At 50.3% G+C, this 20,978-nt stretch overlaps 1 long non-coding RNA gene across 2 annotated transcripts in view; it reads left to right on the top strand.

Moving 5' to 3' along the window:
* Nucleotides 1–20,978, top strand: part of LOC122704818 — a 117,896-nt gene that overhangs the window by 27,390 nt on the left and 69,528 nt on the right. For both annotated transcript variants that reach the window (XR_006343946.1, XR_006343945.1), the window contains exons 4-5: nucleotides 5,073–5,182; nucleotides 16,809–16,936. This is a non-coding gene — a long non-coding RNA (uncharacterized LOC122704818). The remainder of the gene's footprint in view (nucleotides 1–5,072; nucleotides 5,183–16,808; nucleotides 16,937–20,978) is intronic.

Here is a 20,978-nt window from a genome sequence, read left to right as displayed (position 1 = left end):
TTTCCCCTACCACATCTTTGGGATCTCATATGCATTTTACACTAACAGCACCTCTCAGTTTGGACTGGCCACATTTTATATTCTCAATAGCCACGCATGGCAGGTGGCTCCCATGTTGGACAGCTCAGGCCTAACTTAACCCTGACTCCTGACTCTTAGCCCAAAAAACTGCATCAGTAACTACAAGGTGAGGGTAATAGAAGGCCCTTTTGGAGGTTAAACTTACAGAGCTGCTTCCTTCTGGCATTGATTTCTCAGAGAAGAGGGAAGTGTCGCCTTTGCCAAGGGGAATCATGCTTGTTGGAAGCTCCATGTGCATCTGAGTCCTGCGCCCTGGGAGGGACAACCAAGACTCATCCAGCAAGCGGGGGGTGGTCAGCACTTTGTGTGAGCGGGTCAAAAAGGAAAAGCTATGCCATGGGTCCCCAGAAGAGAACCAAGGGGCTTCACTAGGGGAGGGGGCATCTGTGGGCCATTCATGACCCAGGAGAACAGGGCTGTGGGCTCTTGGCAGAACCCAGCTTTGAATCGAGCTCTGCCTCCCTGCGGCGTCCCGGCTGAGGGCAGCAACTGCCTGTGCCGGGCGGCAGCGAATGGTTCTAAAAGAGTGTCTGAGCTCTTTCCTGCTCCTGTCAGCACCTCTTTCCACTCTTTTCTCTCTCATGTCCCCTCCCTGCCCTGGCTGCAGAGAGAAGATGAGTGCCCCACTGAAAAACCCTGTTTCTGGGATCAACATGTACACACTGCTGTATTTAAATGGATAACCAGCAAAGCCCCACTGTAGAGCACGGGGAACTCTGCTCAGTGTTATGTGGCAGCCTGGATGGGAGAAGAGTTTGGGGGAGAGTGGATACATGTATGTGTATAGCTGAGTCCCCTCGCTGTCCACCTGAAACTATCACAATGTCGTTAATTGGCTATATTCCAATATAAAATTGAAAGTTTAAAAAAGGGGAGGGGGAAGAAGCAGCCTGTTTCTCCTTGAATACCCAGGCTCTGGTTGGCTCTGGAGGACATCCCTCCAGAAGTGCTGGCAGATGTTAGATTCCGTCCACCTGGAGGCCTGACCTCACCTGACTGCATCCCTGCCTGTCCACGTCTTATGACCGGGTGGGCAGCCCCACCCACCTCTCTGCGGCTTCAAACACCAGCCCCTTCCACTCAGAGGCACTCAAAATGTGTGTGAGCGTGTCAGGAGGGACCCTGAGACTGAGGGTGGCAGTGGGAGCTGTCTGGGGCGCAGGGTCGACGGCTGGGATCTCCAGGACGGGTCTGGCATAAAGGGTCATTCATTCCTGACAGGTGTGTGTGGGGTGCGGGGCCTGGCCAGGGCCAGCCAGAGCTTTCAGCAGGAGTTAATCAGGGCTGAGTGGGCCCCCCTGAAAGCTGGGATTGTGTTCCATCAGAGGTCACTGTCTCACGAGCCCTGTGGGGATACAGAAAGACCAGAGTGCCAGAGAGCACCTGGGTGACCAGCTGCTCAGGGTGCAGCCTGCCCAGGTACGAGGGCCTGGGAAAAGGAGAAGGTGGGTTCGGATGAGGGTTGGTCTATGGGAATTAGCACGTTTGTAACTCAGAAGCTTGCTGAGCCTGACACAGGCTCTTGGCTGATCAGTGCCCGAGTGGGCATTCCAATCCCTGAACAGTGAAGCAAATGTACTGTCTCGGTTTTTCTATTGTTCCTTCAGGGCTTTGTTTGATGGAGTTTGGGGACGAGAAGGGAGGATTTCAGGGTGTGAGTTGGGCAATGTGGCTGGAATAAGTCTCAGGCTAGAGATTCAGTGAACAAGAGATAGAAATGTGTTTTTCTCTGATTCTACTTACTCTCTATTGGAAGCCCTCCGTGGGGAGCAGATGTAGGAGAGGGGAGTGGTAAAAAGTGGTTCTCAGGTGGTTTGAGTTCTTCCCTTTTTCCCCAAGGGGTGGTCTCACTTCCATCAAGCAGCAATCTCCTGACTTTAGTGCCTCTGTTGGGGCTGGAGAAACATTCTGCTGATTCTGAGAGTTTGCTGGGGCCCAGAAACTTCTGTGAGGTGCTCACAGCTCTGTCTGTCTGCCATGCTCCCCTAGAAATCCCCCTGCTGGAGGGGTTCCCCTTAGCGCCTTGGTGCTTAGCAGCTTCCCAGGGCATCTTGGATCTCATCACTTGTTTCCATTGTTTTTCTTCTCTGTGGCCCTGGGGCTGGGGCCTGGGTGGGCAGCAAGGGAGGTTGTCCTCTGGACTCCTGGGAATTGACCCCATCAGCATGGGCTGCTCCGCTGACAAGGTGAGGCAGCATGTTCCGAGGGTCCTTGAGGGCTGGTGTGGCCTTTATTCTCTCTCTTAGGGAACAGGTCACACACTGCTCTGATGTCACTAGTCAACTGCGCCCCCGGGGCCCTGGGGGTTGGTGCCCAGCTCTGCTCTGGAAGTCCTGACCAAGCCAGGGATGAAGGGCCGGCTGGCTGTGCTGAAAGGGAAGGGCAGTCCTGGTTTGCCCAGGCTGAAGGGGGCGGTCACCGGGGTGAAGGACTCTCGGTTCTAAAACGGGGACAGTCCTGGGTAAGCCGAGATGAGCTGTCACCCTTTTCCCTCCGCTCTTCCTCCCTTCCTTCCCTCAGCCTGGTATTACTGGCAGGAGGTTTGGGGTAAGGGGGACAGGGTGAAATGGCCCTTCATTTCTGTGCTCTATGCTTGGGACACGGTGCCAGGCAGACAGGCCTTGGAAGTTGATTTGGGGGGATAAGACTGCTGGGTGAGGCCAGCTCCAGTTCTCCCCACCCCGAGTATAAGAGTCAAGTTTGTTTTTGGTAGCTCCTGCCTCAATGCTTGGAGCCTGCCAAGCCTGGCCTCCATGGAAGGTGGTCCTAGGGGCTTATGGATCAACAGGGCCCATCTTTTCTGACTCAACCCATGAGTCCAACCCTCCTCACTGCCTGAAGCAAACTGAGGCCCAGAGACGGAGTATAGATTGTCCAAGGTAACACAAGTGGTGATCACCCAGCAGTCATTAGATGCCTGGTCTCCTGGCTCCTCCCCAGGGTGTCTTGCCCCTTCTCAGGGGCCCTCATATTACTAAGTGCTCTTCATGTGGAGTAGCTCCTCCCCCCAGCCCCTCTTACCCAGCACCCCGCAGCTTCCGGAACTAGCAGCACTTAGCCCCTCGGACTTGGTGGGACCCCCACAAACACGGAGGGGGTAGTGGTCAGCTGCGGCTCACCTCTCTATGTGGGTCCTGGTGCCCCACAGAGTCGGGGAGCTGGGGAGTGGCTGGGGGACCTGAGGGTATATGTAGAGCCTGGGTTCCTGATGGGCTTGAATCCGAGTCATTTTGTTTAGTGGGGTCGCTAAACAACTAAACATTTTGTTTAGTGCGGTCGCTAGGCACCGCAGAGGTTCTCAGACTTTACCACCTAAGATTTTCAATAATAATAGCAATGACAGTAGTAATAGTAAGGAAGGATTTCACCTGTTGGGTGCTGACTCTTCCGGGCTCTGTTCTGAGTGCTTCCGGTGGGTTTAACCCGAACAACGGTCCTGTGGGGGAGGAAGTAGTGTTCTGAACATCTGTTTTTGACTGTGCAGACTTTCTCTAGCTGTGGGATTGGGGGCTCCTCTTTTTCTGGTGTGTGGGCTTCTCTTTACGGTGGCTTCTCTTGTTGTGGAGCACAGGCTCTAGATTGCGCAGGCCTAGTTGCTCTGTGGCATGTGGAATCCTCCCGGCCCAGGGATTGAACTCAAGGATGACCATTTTATAGCTGAGAAGACCTGGCAGAAAGTGGTCAACATTATTACATGGTCACTCCCCTGAAATCAGGGCAAACAAGATACTATTGTCGGGAAACTGAAATAGCTTGAAAGGTTTTCTCCTAAAATTTAGAGCAGAGTGACAGCCATTTTAGAGCATTGTCATTCCCATCTTTGACAATTTGAATTTAAAACAGGTTTTTAAACAACAACTCTTCTCCACTAAATCTTAACTAAATGCCAGGGAAAGTGATGGCTCAGTATTTCCTGGGACGCTTGGATGAATTGCCCCCAGGGGGCACTCATGCACCGCCTGGGCTGGTCTGCAGGCCCCTCAAGTAGTGATTCTCCTAAGGAGTGGGAGATCACTGAATTCAGCTCCAAAGTGTGATTCCCCACCCCATTAAGGGAGGCATCTTGGGAGGGTCGACCACTGCCAGGCGTGGTGAAGGATGGGCTTAAGGAATTCGTGTATAAAATGATATGAGGGGATAAATAGAATACAGTAAGTCCCCTGCATAGAACAAGTTCTATTCTGTGAGAGTATTCATAAGTCCAATCTGTAAGTCCAACAAAATTAGCCTAGGTATTCAACTAGCACAATCGGATATATATTATTGTATAGTATTGTAATAGGTTTATAATACTTTTTACACAAATAATATGTACATAAAAAACAAACAAAAAATAAAATTTTAATATGACAGTACAGTACCTTGAGAAATACAGTGCAACAGCTGACATACGGGGGATGGCATACGTGTTTGCATCTTTGAAAGTTTGCAACTTGAGGGTTCATATGTAAGGGAGATATATATATATATTCTTACAGGGTTCAAGGTTTCTATTAAGTATCACAAGAAAGGCTGGTACCCCCTCATAGTTAGAAACTCTGCTCTGGGCACCAGAGTCCCAGGACAGGGTGCTAACTCCTGAACCAGGGCTGGTCCCTCTGGCATCCTCTAGACAGGGCAGGCAATGTGAATTTCTGTGATCACCCTGAGAAAAAGCCAGTGGAATCCCATACTCTCCTCCTCAAAAGTGGAAGCTTGCATAAGACACACCCTGTTCCTGTTGCTTTGCCCAGCCTGCCCCTGCCGTGGGGTTTCCAGACCCTGATCTGGAGGAAGGAGAAAGCCCAGTCCAGGTGCTTACTTGCCTGGCATCTTCACCTTCTTTGGCCTCAGTTTCCTCACTTGGAGAATGGGGATATGAATATCTGCTTGGTAAGGTGGTTCCGAGAATCAAAGGAGAGGATTCACGTGGGCTGGGGGCTAGTACCCCTGCAGGGCTGGCACTGGGGAACCTTTTGGGCCGTTTTCAACTGATGCTTCATTTCCTCCAGGGAAAAGGCCCTCTGGCCTGCACAACATGGACATGGGCAGAATGGTTTTTCCTAACCAGGCCTTCTGGGTTGCAGCAGGACAGCCTGTGTCTGCTCCTCAAATGTAACAGGTAGGTATTGGGATTAAGCAAGAATGTCAGCTCCACCTGAGTAGGAGTTTGTCTTGTCCACTGCTGTCTCCTCAGGGTCTCGAATATTATCTGGCAAATAGCAAGTATTCAGTAAGTATTTGTTGAATGACAGATGGGGCCATGGGGAGGGGGCAGCCAGGCATGATCCAGAAAAGTGTGGGGAGAGGCTGTATGTAACATTTTCTCACTCAAAGGTCCAGGTTCAGCTCTGCCACCACTTTCCGGGTGACCCTGGGCAAATCCCTTCTCCTCTATGGACCTGTTTTCCTCTCTATAGAATGAAGGGATTGGCCCAGGGGGTCTCCAGGCTCCGCCTGGCTCTGATGCCCTGTGCATTGGTGGAAAGCATAACCTGCTGTGTCTTGAAGGCAGGATTTGATAGAGGGCAGGGGGCTGCTCTGCCCCGGGGTCGCAACAAGGGGGTACTCATCCTATGGTGAAATCAGATCTAGGGCTTGGAAGCTGGGGGCCATGGGCAACTTTCCGCTGCCACCCACAGGAGCAAGTGTTCCCCCTCCTATCCCCAGCCCTTCCTGCTGCAGGACGCTTCCCCTGCTCAGCAAAAGGAGGAGCTATAGGCACTCCTTTCTCAGTCTGTGGATAAAAGTCAAGACTCCCTGCTGCCCTGCTCAACGCTCTGGATCTGTCTCTGGCTGGGACCCTGCTCCACCCCTGAGCCCTTCATGGCCCCTGGACCCTGGGAAGACAAGGGGTAGACACCATGGAGCTTTTCTGTAGCTCCAGGCTATCATAAGCCATTAAACACTAAATCTGTTGCTACTTCCCCTTTGTCTTCTCCCCTGAATTTCTTCTGGGAGTGAGCTAATGGTTACTTTTAGCTATAGCCTGATACAAAGACATATCTAGGCAGACTGCCTCGGTGGTTCAATGGATAAGACTCAGCCCTTCCACTGCAAGGGGACTGGGTTTGATCCCCTGGCCAGGGAACTAAGATGCCATGTGTCGCATATGTGGATGTGGCAAAAAAAAAACCCCAAAAAACAGACATGTCTAGGAATATAATTAGTGTTTTATTGTCTAATTTAAACAATGAATTTCATCAGCAACAGAGCACATATTTTGTTGTACTGGTGGCCAGTGAGCTATTAAAATGAGATTGCTTGTGTCCTTGTGAGAAGTTCCAATGTGTTGTCCCCCTCATTCCCAGCCCCAGAACTGTGTTGCCTCTAGCAACCCCTGAATTCATAGAAAGCACAACCCAATTGCATTGAAAATTACTTATAACCAAAGTAGTAGGTGCTTTTGTGTGAACATCGCAGAATTATAGGAGATTTTTTTTTTTAAGTGAAATCTGTCCTCTTCCCTCTTATCTAACAATAACAGCTGAGAGTATCATTCCAGACATTTCTGTGCATATGTCAACTATGCACATGAACGTTTGTAGAATTTTTTTGTACAAATAAAATCATAATCTATGTACTGTTCTGCAACACGTAGACCCTTCCAAGCAGGAGCATGTGAGACTTTGTCATTGTTTGCAGGACCACATTAATGGACATTTGGGCCCTTTCCAGTTTTCCATTATTGCAAAGAGTGCTGATATGACACTTTGTACCTAATCTTTGTGCAGGTGTATGAATTTATCTGCAAGGTACCTTTCTAGAAGTGGAATTTACTGAGTAAAGAATATACAACATGAAATTTTTGTACATTTACATGTTCACAAATGTAATGTGTGTGTAATTGCTTGTTTCCCCGCAATATGGGCAGGACCTCTTTCCAATCTTTATTTATCTGATTGTTGAGAGTTGTATCCCAGTGTTTAAAATTTACTTTTTTTCAACTGTAAGTGAATTTGGACATCTCCTCTAATATTTATGAGCCTTTTATACTTTTCCTGATACCCATTGCCCACTTTTAAGTTGTCTGTTTCTTATCGATTGTAAAAGTGCTTTACATATGAAGGATATCATCAAAAGAAACTTTGACATGTTATAAATGTTGGCAAATATTTTTTCCTTCATTCGTTTATGTTTTGGTTTAGGTCCAACATCTATATAGTAACAGGTATCAGTATCCCTTTCACGGAGTCCTGGTGTCTTGCCAAGTTGCATTTTTAATACTATAATCCTAGTGTCCGAGAAGATCCTGAATCCAGATTTTGAGATTGAGGGGAGAAAGGGCTTTTCCGTTTGCAGTTGAAAAGTGAGGGCTTGTCCCTTGCTAGTCTGACATTTGGAGGGAGATAAAGGCAGCGGAGAGACAGCTTGCTGTGTTGGAGAGCCACCCTCGACCTTAGTGCTCCTCCCAGCTGTCCTGTCCTCTCTCAGCCTGTTTTTCTAGATGCAAAACAAGGAGGGTTGAATCAGTTGGACTCCAAGATCACTTCCTGTTGGGAGTTCCCTGGCTGTCCAGTGGTTAGGACTCTGGGCTTTGACTGCCAAGGGCCCAGGTTCAATCCCTGGCATGGCAAAAAAAAAAAAAAAATCACTTCCTGGTTTAATATTTGATGATCTCTTCATACATGATTTGACCTCAGGTCGCTGTCCCATTTGGGATCTATTTCTGGTCCTCCATGAAAGGCAGCAGCAGGACAGGGTAACGCTTTCCTATCGAGCACTGAGGACTCCATGACCTTCACTTGGAGAGATCCAACCTTCACTGTGCCTCAGTGGCACCCGAGGAGCAGTCAAAAACACGGATGCCCAGCCCCACCCTGCCCCAGGAAAATTAAATTGGAACTCCTGGAGGTGGGATTTTGATAGCTTTTAATGCTCCCAGCTGACCCATGCTCCATATGCCTGGGGTTTCCCGGAGATTCAGCATTTCCACTGAGCTCCAGGTGATGCCAACTCTCTGGGTTCAGAACCACACTTGCACTAGGAGGCGGGCAGCATCAGCATCCCCGGGAAGCTGCTTAGCAATGCAGACTCTCATACTGATGCCCATTGTCTGGCTTCCCCAAGTGCTTCTGCACTGCTTATGTGAATATACTTCTTTTCAAAAGCAGGGTTTTGGAGGTTATATTGTTGTATTTGCATTTTGATAATTCATCGAACTATACACTTATAATCTTGCCAAGGAGAAAGGACAGGACAGGAGTAGGTCATCCTAAACCCCAAGAAGGATCAGGAGCCCTGATGCAGCTGTACTTCACAGTATGGGCAGCACACACAGGGCATTATTTGGGAGTCGAGAGGATAATGGCTTTGGGTGCTTTTGCTCTCTTTCTTTTCTTTCTCATTCATTTTCTTTTTGAAGTATTGTGATGTACAATATTATATAAGTAACTGTTCAGTCACCAAGTTGTGTCCGACTCTTTGTGATCCCATGGACTGCAGCATGCCAGGCTTCCCTGTTCCTCACCATCTCCTGGCGTTTACCCAAGTTCATGTCCATTGCATCAGTGATGCCACCCAACCATCTCAACCTCTGTCACCACCTTCTCCTCCTGCCTTCAATCTTTCTCAGCATCAGGTTCTTTTCCAATGAATCAGCTCTTCGCATCACGTGGCCAAACTATTGGAGCTTTAGCTTCAGCATCAGTCCTTCCAATGAGTATTTAAGGTTGATTTCCTTTAAAATTGATTGGTTTGATTTCCTTGTGGTCCAAGGGACTCTCTAGAGTCCTCCAGCATCACAGTTTGAAAGCATCAGTTCTTAGGTACTCTGCCTTCTTTATGGTCCAGCTGTCACAACGGTACATGACTACTGGAAAGACCATAGCCTTTACTATAAGGACCTTTGTTGACAAAATGATGTCTTTGCTTTTTTTTTTTTTTTTGATGTCTTTGCTTTTTAACACACTGTCTAGGTTTGTCATAGCTTTCCTGCCAAGAAGTAATCATCTTCTAATTTCATGGCTACAGTCACCATCCACAGTGACTTATGTAAGTTACAGGTGTGTAATAAAGTGGTTTATAATTTCTAAAGGCTATAGTCCATTGAGTTATTATAAAATGTTGGCTATATTCTCCACGTTTTACAATATATCCTTTTGCTTATTTTATACATAATAGTTTGTACCTCTTATTTCCTTACCCCAAATCACTCCAAACCCTTCTCTTTTGCCTTTTTTTTTTTTCCTTTTGTCATGCCATTTGACCTGTGGGATCTTAGTTCCATGACCGGGGATTGAACCTTGACCCTTGGCAGTGAAACTATTTATAGAGTCCTAACCACTGGACCACTAGGGAATTTCCAGCTTTTGCTCTCATTCTAACACAGAAGAAGGGGGTAAAGGGACCCCACTCAACTACTAAAGAGTACCCTGGGCCTATAGGTGTTTAAAGTGGGTCTTGGGTGAGCCTCAGTTTCCTCATCTGTACAATGGGGCTAGTGATGCCTCCTTCTCTGAGTTATTCAGTTTTAGGTCAAATGACACTCCAAAAGCAGTTGGCCTGGCACATTGTAGGTGCGCAAGTCAATCCAGTCCAGCCCTCAGTGGGGGTTTACCATGAAACAGATAATGGCTGGATCTTGGTGATGAGTCAGTCGTTACCCTTAGTGGAGTCAGGTGGACCTGGTTTGCCCCTCACTATTGTAGGAACTTAGATGAGTCATTTCATCTCCCTGTACTTCGGTTTGCTTGTTCGTCAGTGCAGACAGTCAGGCCACTTTGGCAGGGTTGTTGTAAGGATTAAATGAGGTCACACGTGTAAAGCGTGGAGGCCTGTGCCAGGCCTGGAGCCAGCCTGAGTTCAGGCTGTGGGTAGCCACCTCCTCCCACTCCGGGGGAGTCCTGGCCTCAGAGAACAGTGTCCCCTTTGACTCTGCCGGCCACCGCGGTCACTGTACCACAATCACGGAGTGCTGGAGAGCAAATAGCTCCTGTCAGGCCTGGCCTTTTTCTCGGCTGCTGCTGCTCTGGCCAGCCAGGTTTGGGTTGGCGGGCAGGGTGAGTGGCTTGGCTTTGATGTGAGCTGTACTGAAGCTGGGAAATGGGGGCGTGGGGATCCCAGCCTGCCTCAGTGACTCAGGGCCAGCTCCTGGTCTTTTCCCCTGCTTGGGGCCAGTGGAGGGAGGCAGCTTAGCACCAGGGAGTCCTCACACCTTCCCTGAGACATGGGGATCTACTTTATAGATGGGGAAGCTGAGGGGATTACTCCCCAGCTCTGGTGAGCACCAGGCTGCAGGGGTGGACAGAAGTGCCTCCTGATTTGCTGTGGATCTGAAGGTCCAGCCCATTCCTTAAGAGTGGCCTGGTCTCTAGGAGACACCCCCTGCCCCATTTAAATGAGTACGTCAGGCCCCACAAACAGGTTTCCTGGGCACCTGATTCATGCCTGGCCCTGAGGCTGGCCAAGGGAGCAAGAAGGATGCACCAGACATAGCCTGTCTTAGGCACAGGTTTGAACCCCAGCTCTGCCACTGGCCAGCTCCAGGGACAGGCCCCTCTGGGCCTCAGTCCCATCATCTGTAAAATAGGATGTAGGGAAAACTGAAGTACTGTGTGTGAAAAGTGGTTTTTAAAACTACTGTTTATGCAAGCGAGGGATTATTAACCTTCCTGAGCTAAAACCCCAGTCTCTGTCACTGAAGAAAAGCTCAGAAGAGAATGGATGAAGGGCTTTGGCAGGTCACACAGAAGGGATGTACTTCTAGTCAAGAGCCTGGAAGGGGCAGAAGGTTACTCATTTTTCAGAGCAGGAAAAAAGGGCCCTAGAGAAGGGCTTTGCCCAAAGACTGGAGAAGCAGGAACTGACCCCAGCTCTTGGTGGGAGTCGCTAGTCTGGACTGCTGTGCAACCCTGGGAAACTGCAATAACCTCTCTGGGCCTCAGTTTCCCCTGTGCCAATCACACAGAGGGACTGCTGGGGTGTTTTTCTTCTAAAGCTTTTGTGCATCACCTGGCTTCTCTGACTGCTCTGGACAAGGTGGTCCCAGGTCCTTAGGAGGTGAGGAAGGCAGTGAGAACCCCAGCAGACCATCCCAGGGTGCGACCCAAGGCAAGGAGAGAAGTCCAGGTTGCAGGCACGCAGGCCCGAGGTGGGCAGGAGGAGGAAGAGGAGGAGGGAGGGGACTGTTGCCAGCCAGGAAATGTCTGCTGGCTGGCATCAGGCGTGCTTGAGCTAGCATGCTTCCTGTAAGCAGTGCACACGAGCCTAGTGACCTCACCCCTCAGACATTCCGGGACAGCACCCCCAGTCCAAAGAGGCTGTCCCATTGTCCCCTGGAACAGCAAACGGGCGGCAGCACCGACCTCTCGGCATCCAAACAACGTCCATTCATTCATCAGTGTTTACCAAGCACCCACTCGGCAGGCACCGTGCCAGACACTGGCACGCAGAGACCTGGGAGCCAGGGCAGTGGGCTCACATTTTCCGGCTGGGCCCCCTGTACCTGGAATGGGCGCCAATCTCCTTGCATGCTCTTTGGATTGGGACTCTGAGGTCATCATTGATGAGCAAGATCCTGGAGAGTGTGTCAACCTTGGGGGCAGCAGGAAGATGACTGGTGAACATTGATTTGGCCCCAGTGGTAGCCGAGCACTGTCTGGAGGCAGGGTCTGCATCTATTATCTCATTTATTTGCCCAACACTGAATAGGCCATCATTCTCATTTACAGAGATATAGCCTCAGGTGAGTGACCTTGCTTCAGGTCACACAGTTCATGATGGTTTCAGCCAGGATTCAGATCTGGTTCTTTCCTGGGGACCAAGCCCTCAGATTCCAAAACTAGTACCCCTGAACCCCTGTTCTCAATTGGGACCCTCAGTTGGAAACCATCCATTAGCCTAGTGGCTTTGGGCAAGTTGCTTGGGCTCTCTGAGCCTCGGTTTTCTTATTTGTCAAGTGGGATTGAGGGAGATTAATACGTAGGATTGCTGTGAAGTTTAATTGGGACAGTGGGTGTGAAAAAAACAAAACAAAACAAAACTTGTTCACTGGCTGAGGCAAGTGGCTTTAGGAGACTTTATCATTCAGGGGTTTCACCTCCCAGAATTCTCTGGCCACAGAGGCCTTGGAAAACGCCCAACCCCTTCCTCTGCCTCCAGGTCTAATTGCTCTGAGTCATCAGCCAGAATTGACTGATGACATCCAGTACATCCCAGTTTGCTCGATGTATGGGCAGGGACAGATGGGGAGGAATGAGAGGAGAAGGTACAGATGAAGAACAGGACACTGTGGCTCTGTCCCCTCCCGTCCTCCCTTGGGAATTTGATGTTCTTGGAGGGTGAGGAAGGACCATTCCATATGAAATACTGAGACCAGTACAAGCCACCATAATGACCTTTGCTCCCGTTTCACTTCATGAAGATATCTCATGTCTTCAGTCATTTCCCAGAGGCTCTGAATTGCTAACATTATCCCCATTTTGCAGATGAGTAAGTAAGGAAACTGACACTTGGGCAGGTTTACTTGAGGCCCCGAGTTAGTAGGCAAGTGGGATTTTAGTCCCTACTAGTAACCCTGACTCCTCTGTGGAAGCTTCCAGAGCCAGGCAGGGGAGGGGGAAGGTCCTCAACAGAGAAAAGGAGAAAGTCTTTCTTTTTACAGCTGGGCAGAGCTCTTGCAAAAGCCTTGAGGCAAGTGAAATAGAAGCCACCAGAATACAAAACCCTGCAGATGTTTGTCCCCCTTCTGCAACCTCCAGAAAGGCCTTCATCCCATCTACCCTAAAACCCTAAAAACCTCTGCCTGCAGTTCTCACAGCCTCGCTTGGGCTGATAACCTGGCTTTTCTGTGGAACTCACCAACCTGGGGCTGTCTACAGGTGCTGGGGGCCTGACGAGGGTCTTGGCTGCCACCATTAGCTTGATGACCTTGGGCCCATCACGCCTATCCAAGCCTCAGTTTTGCCATCTGTTGAACAGGTTTATTAATGAATGTTGTAACTGGAAGATTGCAGTGGGCATAACCTGGAATGGCTGGCACAGTAAGCTTCTAAAGTTGACTTCCATTCTTCCCTCTCTCTGGGGACTTATCCCTTCCCTTTTTCTTCTGCTGAAAGATGGCATCAGATAAAGGGGAGGCAATTCGATTCCTTGTGAAGAATCCTAGGCGTTAGCTGCAGATAGCTGAGCTTAAAACCCATCTCTAGGGAATTCCCTGGTGGTCCAGTGGTTAAGACTCCATGCTTCCCATGGAGGGGGCATGAGTTTGATCCCTGATTGGGGAACTAATGGGCATCCCACATGCCGCCTAGCCAAACAAAACAAAAATTCAAAACCTGTCTCTCCTTTGTACCAGCCCTGAGCTGCTTCTCTGAGCTGCAGTTTGCTCATCTGTAAAATGGGAATATAAGGTCAACCATCCAGAGGGAACTCCCTTCTTTCACCTGGAGGTGGAGAAAGTGAAAGTGAAGTCGCTCAGTTGTGTCTGACTCTTTGCGACCCCGTGGACTGTAGCCTACCAGGCTTCTCCGTCCATGGGATTTTCCAGGCAAGAGTACTGGAATGGGTTGCCATTTCCTTCTCCAGGAGATCTTCCCAACCCAGGGATTGAACCCAGGTCTCCCGCATTGTAGGCAGACGCTTTACCGTCTGAGCCACCAGGAAAGCCCTGGAGGTGGAGAAGGTATGCCCAACTGAGAAGAATGCCTCAAAGTTGGTAACATCTCAGAGGAGTGGGGAAGATGTTTCTGAGTGAGGTTTGGAGGAGGGTTTCTAGCACTTTCTGAAATCAAATCCCTTACATTATAAGTTACTCAGATATAAAACCTGGTTCAGATATTCATAAAGAGAAACCAGTTTCTCCAAGAAGTATGGCTCCCAGGGCAAGAATGCTAAGGCAGGATGGGGACAGAGGACCCAAAAGGGGAGTGGGTTGGAACTTGGGCTCCTAGCTTGCCTGCCCCAGTTTAATCTAGGTCAATGTAACGAAAATTTTTGAGCTTCTGCTGTGTTCAGGAACCATGCAAGTCACTTTGTAGGATAAGGGGGATCATGAAGCAGACATTAACTCTGTCTGCCCTTAAGAATCAAAAGAAGTAATGATGACATGGATAGGAGATCTCCATGTAACCCTAACAGGCACTTTGCACAGAGCCTGGTACATGTGCGTGCATGCTCAGTCACTGCAGCTGTGTCTGACTCTGCGATCCTGTGGACTGTAGTCCACCAGGCTCCTCTGTCCATGGGGTTCTCCAGGCAAGAGCACTGGAAGAAGTTGCCATGCTTTCCCAACCCAGGGATAGAACCTGTATCTCTTGCCTCTCCTGCATTGCTAGTGGATTCTTTACCCACTGAGCCACCTGGGAAGCCTCACAGTAGGTGCTGAATATGTGTTCATTGAAGGTAACAAAACTACAAACTATGATGGGGTGGGGGTTGCAGACCCTGAGTGAGGTGGTTTCCCAGAGGAAGGGGCATTTATATTGGGCTTTGACGGCAGCCTAAGAGTCCTCTGTTCCTCCCTTTGTCCACTGGTCCTCCATCAAGGCTGATGAAGACCCCAGCAGAGCAAAACCCTAACTTCTCCTCACTCCTGCCCACCGGCCCTCATCTGAACTCTGAGGAGTCTCCGGATGTGAGGAGGAAGTGGCCGGGCTGCGGAAGGCAGGCTCATTTCCAGTGCGGGGCCGGGCCGCCAGCCCCAGGTCCTGTTTACACAGCAAGGCGGACGGGCCGACAAGACTTGGCGGCAAATGAGCTTCTGCCTCTGAGAACAGAAGGGGCTGGCAGATCCTGGCCAGGCCAGGCGCGGAGTGGCCTGTGCCAAGGGGAAAGTCAAATGTAAAGAGTGTTTCCTCCTGGCCAGGCGGCCCCAGACTTTTGTCTCCAGTCTGCAGGCAGTTCCTCCAGTGATTCATAATCAGCGGGAACTTATAAATAAACCCCACCTCGACCTCGCACCACAGCCTGGCTGGGACCTGGGCGGGAGCGAGGTGGGGGCGGGGGCTGGGAAACAGGGAGGCCAAGGAGAGGCCCTGAGAAGGCTTGGGGGACTGGGGTGATGCTGGCCATTGGGCAGGGGCACCTCTGACTTCCTATGGAGGGATTGCAGGGGGTGTTACCAGCAGTCTTATCCCCCCCGAGGCCTCAGGCATGGGGCCACCGGTCAGAAGCAAGGAACGCTGACAGGCTGGAACTTTCATCTGCTTCCCAGGAGGGTGGTAGATGAGTCTAGGTGGAATTTTGAAATAACTGGCCTTTAAAACCTTTTGGGGGATTATAATTTCAAATTCATGAAAAAGTTGCAGAAAAATAGAACAGAGAACTCCTGTAAAATTGTAGCCAGATTCATCAATTGTTTATATTCTGTCCCATTTTGCTTCATCATTCTTTTTCTCCTATATTTTCTTTTTTGGAACCATCTAAAAATAGGCTTCCAATTATGGAAAACAGTATAAGGTTTCTCAAAGAAACTAAGAATAGAACTACTATATGACCCAGCAATTTCACTCTTGGATATATATCTGATGAAAACAAAAGCACTCATTTGAAAAGATACATGTACTCCAGTATTCATTTTTTTGTTCATTCTAAGTCTCTTCAGTCATGTCTAACTCTTTGCGACCCTATAGACGGGTAGCCCGGTAGGCTCCTTAGTCCATGGGATTCTCCAGGCAAGAATACTGGAGTGGGTTGCTGTGTCCTTATCCACGGGGCCAATGTTCATAGCAGCATTATTTACAACAGCCAAGGTATGGAAGCAACCTAAGTGTCCATCAACAGAGTAATGGATAAAAAAGATGTGGTACATACATCCAATGAAATACTACTCAGCCATAAAAAGAATGAAAGTTTTATATTTGCAGTAACATGGATGAACCTAGAAGGTAATATGCTAAGTGAAATAAGTCAGACAGAGAAAGACAAATACTGTATGATATGATATGTGAAATCTGAAAAATACAATGAATGAATATAGCAAAAAAGCAGACTCACAGATATGGAGAACAAACCAATGGTTATCAGGGTTGGGGGAACAATATAGGGTGGGGGAATAGGAGGTGCAAACTATATTGTGTGTAAGACAGGCTCAAGGATAGATTGCACAACATGGCAAATATAGCCAGCATTTTGTAAATGGAGCATAACCTTTAAAAATTATATAAAGATAGTAAAAATAGGCTTCTAGCATCCCACCTCTGTGCCCCGTATGACTTCACTGTGCATTTCCTGAAACAGCCATTGTTTGGAATTCTGATCAACCACTTACTAATGTATTCCAGGGCAAGATGTTCAGGTCTTGTGTCCTCTGTGAAGTGGGGCTACAAGGACCCCTTTCCAAGGAGAGGGTGAGGAGAAGTAATGGTGGAAATATCTATCAGAACAGTAAAGATAGGCGCAGTTCATTATTTTGTGCAAAGCGACTTGCATCTATTATGTCATTTGACCTGCACACAAGAAACAGGCTCAGAGACGGTATATAATTTGTCGAAGGTCACACAGCAGGCCAGGCTTTGATGTACACAGTAAGCACTGAACTAATCCTGGGGCCTGTCCTCATCCTTATTTGCTGCATGATTGTGATCAAGGGTTGGGTTCCTAGGCTTCTGTCTCCCCTTGTGATATGGGCACTGGTATCTCCGGGGTGCTGGGTGGGGAAAGAATGCAAGCTGCTTCTGCACGCAGCCCAGCTCTCCAGTTTCTTGGAAGAAACGCTTCCTGTGGAGTGGAAGCTGCTCTAGCAGTCAAACCAGCTTCTCTGAATTCTTCCGGTCATCTTATGATCCAGGCTTAAACCTCTCTTGCAGATTGTCTCTGGAAACTGGGAAATCTGACCAGAAGGCCCTTCGCCTCCCAGGCTCTGTAGCTTCTGCAGTGATGAGGCCTGGCCACCAGATGGCTCCACAGAGACCACTGCGCTCTCAGGGAAGAGGAGGTAGGTGTTCCTCCAGGGGCTGTTTTAATGGGACTGCTCCCCTTGGGAGTGAGAGCAACCACACTGCCTTCCCTTTGGCTTCGGGTTGCAGAGAAACAGGAGGGAAGCAAGTCTCCTCGGTCACTTGGCCCTCACTCTCTGCTTCACAGGGGTTGTTACCTGGTTGAGCAAGGCCTGGGACTGTAACAGCTGCTGGATTTCTCTAGACCTCAGTTTCCACATTTGCAGAAGGGGCAAGTCCCTTCTGCCTGGCTTTCTTCACGGGGTCTGGATGGCAGGTCAAACACCGAGCCTCCATCCCCACACCTGAAATTGGTATCATAGTGGAGGTTGTTGCGTGTCATCATGAGGATGAAGAGCTGCCCACATATGAAGAGATCTGAGGGTTAAGCCTGCAGCCACCTACAAGTGAGCTCTGGGATCTTCCTTCAGCTTCCAGACCGGCTTCCTTTATAAACTGTAGTGCGGGACTTCAGAGTGGGAGACCTCAGGGCTCATTTCCCCTGTACCTTCCAGTCTTCAGACAGAGGAAAGTCCAGAGAGCAACAGTGGACTTGCCCAAGGTCTTACCACCCCATCTGACCACACTGAAAACCGCGTCCACTAACCCTGGTTCAGGGGACAGCTTGCATTAACTCTTCTCTTCCCTCTGCCCAGAGACCCAGCAGAGAGACCCAGAGTTGGGAAGGGCTGGTACAGCTGGGGCAGGAATGGGCACAGAGTGGGCCACCATGAGCTGGAGGCCGGGCTGCAAAAGAGCTCAGTTTAGAACCCAAGGAACCTCCCTTCTCCTGAGGACCCCCTGCCCCCACCAAGGTCTTCCATGGAAAAGCCCCTGGGGGCTCACCTGCCCAGACCCTCGCTGGTTTGTGGGGGGGGGGGCGGGGGGGGTGAGTTTTGAACACTCTACAGGGAACTTGCAGGATTTCTATTGCTACAGTGTATCTACACACTTTTATTTATGAAACAAGACTTCTGTTCTCCCTTAATTAGTGGGCTCCCATAAACCCTCTCCCCCAGCTCAGGATGTGGAGAGGGCAGGGGGAAAAACCAATAAAAATATAAAAATATGGAACTCCAGATGCACTGGGCAGGACCAGCCTTCCTGCCTGGAGAGAGGGAGGGACGTATTACCCCAAATTAGTAACTGCCAGAATCCCAGGCTGATAACAGGCATATTTTGGGAAGAACATGCTACTAACTTGACCTCATTCATACGCAACTGTAACAGACTGATGGAGTGGCTTTTTCTTCAACAAGATTGAATGGCGGAGGAGAGAGGGGTCCTGCGAGCCTGTGAGTGGGATGAAGAGGAACCAGGCAGAAGTTGGGGGTAGGCAACAAAGAATGGAAGCTGAGGGCTCCATTGGACTGACAGTATTGCCCATGCGCCAGAAGGAAATGGACCACTGACTTTCAGGAGAGGCCTACCTGGGGTGGGGGGGTGGGGGGGGGTGCAAATACTCAATTTCCATGAGTCAGTGTTTTCTCCTAGGGGAGAAAAGCAGGGTGCCATAACCTGCAGTTTCCCCCAGAGGAAGGGTTCCTGCAGGCCCAGCCTCATGCCTGGCTCTTTGCAGAGCCCCTGAACTGCCCCAGGGGAAGCAGGAGCTGTCATCTCCATTGTAATCCAGTAGACTGAGGCCCAGAGAAAGAAAGGGACTTGCCCAAGAGCTGAGTTAGTAACAAAACGCCTAGAAGAACTAAGGTCTCCTGGTCAGTTACCTTTTACTCACGTTCTGCCTGAATCTGAAGTTTAGGCCGAACCAGTGTTCCTGGCTCCGTGATCCTGGACCTTGCCAAGCTCAGTTTTCCTCATCTGTAAAATGGGAGAGTATCTCTTATCCACTGGGGTTGTTGACAGGATTTGGTACTATACGAAATGGCCTGGCATATAGACGGCATGCAGTCAGTGGTGGCTGTAATACAGAGGAGTCCAATCTTACTTCAGGGCATGGTTCTTATGGTCATTTAACAAGAAGACTGGAAGACTGTGAAGGATGAGGGAAGCCTGGCGTGCTGCAGTCCAGGGGTTGCCAAGAGGCAGACACGGCTGCGCCACTGAACAACAACAATGCAAAGAACGAAACAAAACAAAAGTAAAGACCAAACCCTTGAAAATCCTTTAGGAAGTCACTGAGAAGACGTGAATACTTATTCGGGGTGAGTGGGGAAGAAAGCGGAAGGCTTTAGGATTGCCAAGGAGCCAAAGGGTGAGACGGTGTGACAGGCAAACTGTATACGGTGGAAGGGGTGCCGTGCAGGCCTGGCAGGTTCAGGAGGGTCAGTGTCAGAATGGGCAGGACCTTGAACGCCAGGCAGAGAAGTCCGGACCGGCTTGCTGCTGTCAGGAGATGTTTAATTTTGGCAGTGGGGTGATTAAAGGGAGGTTCCCTGTGTGTGTGAATTTCCACCCACCCCCAGGGTTGTTTCTCTGCTGGAGAGCTGGGGCCAATTTATGGCTCCTGGCTGCCCCTAAGCAGCCTCTCCCAGCCCTCCTCCTCCCTGGCTGTCTGGCAGCCAACTGAGTTTTATGTGGGGAATCTGAGGAATTTGAAAAGGCAGAATGCAAATGCCACTGTTGGAGATTTCCTTGTCAGCCTCCAGAGGGGAAAGGCCCCTCTTTGTGGGTTAAGGAAGAGTGGCTCTCTGGGTCCCCAAACCTGTGGGGATGCTCAGGGCCAGTTCCTTGACCCCCGTCTGTGAGAAGCAGGCCGTGTCACCATAAGCAAGCAGTCTCCTCTGGAGCTCTTGGAGAGCCAAGCTGGGTAACAGAGAAGTCCTTGGACACTGCAGAGAGCCTGCCACACGCCCTGTGTTGAGACTTTAATGACGATTCCTCAGTGCCCTCCTTCAACAGAGGAGGGAACAGACAGAGGAGGGAATGGGGAGACGTTTTGTCTGGGGGTCATGGGGGCCGACCTGGACGGGGTCCAGGGCCCCAGCGCTGATGGGGACTGCGGGGCGGGCCGGTGCCATGAGCGCGCTGAGGACGCGGGGCGGTCCCAGACCTCGCGCGTCCAGAGACCCTCAGGGCCGTGGGCGCGCCCACCGCCCCCGGACCTGCCCCGGCTGGCGTGTGTGTGGGGGGAGCGGTGTGGGGCGGCCGGGAGCTGGGAACTGGGCAGCTGGGAACTGGGAGCCGGGAGCCGCGCCCGAGCTCGGGCGCCTCTATCTCCCGCGGCCACGGCGTCTCCGAGTCTCGGCGGCCCGAGCGCCGGGCGTTATCTGCTCTCGCCCGGCCGGGCCCCTTCCCGCCTTCCCGCCAGGCCGGGGCCGCCGTGGCGACGGGCTGCTCCCGCCTTATCATCGGCTGCCCCCGCCAGCGAGCTGGGCCCGAGTCTGACCCCCGCCCCTGCCGCTCCCCGGGCGGCCCCCTCCCCTCCCGGACAGCCACCCACCCACCCAGATGCCCGCTCCCAGGGGGGCCCCCTCCCCGATGTCCCTCTCAGAGCTGCCCCTTCCGGGGCCAGGCTGCAGGAGCGCTTTCCCCAAGGGGCACTGCATCAGAAAAGGGTGTTTGTCAGATTTGTCCTTTTCTTAAAAGGCAAGCCTGACCACGGTTAATCCCATTTTAGTCACGTTTTAAAGGATTTCATAAGAGAGGCAAAGTTATGCAAAACAAAACAAAGGCAGTCAATCCCTAAACCCACTATACATCAGGGCTGGGCAGGGGCGGGGTGGGATAGAGTGCTTATTCATGGATGGCTCTAAACCACTTCTGCTCAGGGCTTACTGTGTTCAGTGTGACACCCCTTGGAAGCGAAGTTTCCCCACCTAAGTACTGGAATCTGTAGGCCATAAAGCTTCCCGTAGTGCTGGTGGCAGAAAGCATGGGTGCAGCCCTTTGTAATAGCAATTTGGCAGTATAGACAGAAAGCCATAAAAGTATTCATACACTTTGACTCAGTAATCTCACTCTGGGAATGTATCCCAAGGAAATAGTTCAACAGCAGTGAAAGAAAAAGACAAAAGCAGAAAACTGTGGGTCCAATCATGTGTTATTTGTAAAGCTAATGAAAGTATCTTTCTGAGTGAAAAG

This window comes from Cervus elaphus, chromosome 12 (genome assembly GCF_910594005.1).
Source record: "Cervus elaphus chromosome 12, mCerEla1.1, whole genome shotgun sequence".
Lineage (NCBI taxonomy): Eukaryota > Metazoa > Chordata > Mammalia > Artiodactyla > Cervidae > Cervus > Cervus elaphus.
The sequence above is the reverse complement of the archived record's forward strand: the minus strand, read 5'-3'. Positions and strand labels throughout refer to the sequence as shown.